Raw genomic sequence first — 2,338 nt, forward strand, 5'->3', positions numbered from 1 at the left:
TGGTTCTGAGACACAAAATCATGACCACTGGCTTGCAGGGAAGCAGACCACGGGAACAGTGGCAAAGGGTACAGGGAACGACTGGATGTAGCACTCAAGCTCATGCCTGCATTACCTACCTGGACACTCCCAGAAGTGTGATCCACCAATCCCTTGGGCCACTCCAACTTGATCAGGTTGCCACACTCAAGCGTAACCATCACACTATGCAATGCAATTACTGCTGAATATATTTAATATATTCCTATATTCTAATAATATAGAATGGCCTCTATGATGATATTTTTAGGTAATTTACATTATTACACATAATTTCTTTTCATGTATGTTTGCTTTACATTTCTAGTTTTATTTGTATAACAAGAGATTATATGACCTGTAGTATTTTATTTTGGAAAGTTCATTGAGCACAAATTCCAAAGTAAAGATATTTTGCATGTAATTTATCAGTATTCTGCTGATTAAATTAATGCATGACTCCATATTACCTGTCAGTTTGTCTGCTTCATCAGCCACTGAATGAGAAAATGAAAGAATATCTTTGGATGATTTTGCTTTGAAACATCTTTTATTTCCTACCATTTTTGCTTTGTGCAGTTTGTTGTTTTATGGCATTTTTGGTGTTTCTTGTGGACTGTCCTCTTTATTTTTGCATAATTTGTTTTAAATGGTCCTTTAAACTCAATTATATTTAATATTTATATTTTAATGCAACAAACGAAAACTTTTAAATGGATAAATGTATACCACTTATGGGTCTTGGTATATCAGATAAGAGATTTTATTGTTTATGTGATCATATGATTTAATGTCAGATTTTTCTTGAAACTCATTACCAATTATGACCATTTTAAAAGTGTAAAATGTATTATTTTTGCTATGTAATAGTTACTTTCAGTAGTAATACTGTCCTGTTTTTGAAATTAAACAGTCTTTTTTTATCTTCTTCCTGTAATAGTCTTTATAACTTTTTATAATGATAATTATGTTATCTGATTGGTTCAATTTTCTATTGCAGTTGTAGATACTACTGCAATGTTTAGTGGCTGAAAGAAACAAAAAACACAGAATTATAGTTCTTGAAGTCAGTAGTTGAAAATGGATCTCACTGGGCTGAAATGAACATATCAGTAGAGGTGCTCAAGGGGAACAATGTCTGTTCTAAGAGTCTGCCGCATGCCTCTTCAAGGACAGTCACAGTCAGGGGATTCTTCGTCACATTCTGTCACTTCGATCTGACTGTTTTTGCTTCCCTTCTCCTGCTTCACATTTAGAACCTGTGATTGCCCTATGTCTGCCTCATAGTCTAAGTCAGTCTCCTGAGTCAACTGATTGCAATCTCAACCTTATCTGCTGTATTAAGTCCCCCTTTAGATAGAGTGTAATGTATTATATTCACAGGTACTGGGCATTTATTTATGGCCATCTTTGTAGTTTCACGACCTTGCTTACTACAATGAGATATCTCCCAAAACAGTGTCACACGCAGGGAGATGACACTAAACAATATAACAACAACAAAACCACACAAACTAATCAGTATCTCTGTTACGCTTTTATTCTAAAGAGCTCATAGTTTAATTTTTTGATGTTTGGCAAAAATTTTCATCAAATTTTTTGTGGAACATTTCTTGAGTATATTGTTTTACCAAATTGTGTTCGACATGTCCATTCTTCATTTTGTTTCTGAAATACCTTATCAGATCTCATGATAATTATTGCTAAATTTGAGTGGGACTAGTTTATTCTTCAGCTATTCACAGAAGTATCTGTACAAGGTCATGAGCTTATTAAGCTTAAACATGTCCTTATGCTCTGTGAATGTGTTTTTCAGTGTATATTGGGCTAGTTGACAATCAGCATGGCATACACCAAAGCCGCAGTGACTCAGGCACTTTATACAGTATGTGAGTGTTTGTTTCCTTTAGAAATGGACTGGCAATCTTCCTCTGCATGCTACAGTTTGAGAATAAGCTAGGATTTGTAGGATTTGCTCCAGAAGAGGTCATGCGCACCATTTTCAGAGAACCCTGAGATGCATATACTCTCATCATGGACTTTCAACATGCACTAATTTATTCTTGGCTTTTTTCCCAGAAGCCAAACTTTCATTCGCACTCTATATTCCTTCTTCATATTTTTCTTCCATGTACTGAGCATGAAATATTCTTTAGATAATATGTATGTTTAATTTTCAACTGTACAAATACAATGAAATAGATGCAGTTTTTGCCATATTTAATTCAGAATTATTATTATTTTTATTTCAAGCCCTACATGCTTGCAGTACATAATGATTATATTTACCTTGGGGAGTTGTTACATTTACATAACATAT

Source organism: Chinchilla lanigera, unplaced genomic scaffold, assembly GCF_000276665.1.
Source record: "Chinchilla lanigera isolate Chin_1 unplaced genomic scaffold, ChiLan1.0 scaffold00023, whole genome shotgun sequence".
NCBI lineage: Eukaryota > Metazoa > Chordata > Mammalia > Rodentia > Chinchillidae > Chinchilla > Chinchilla lanigera.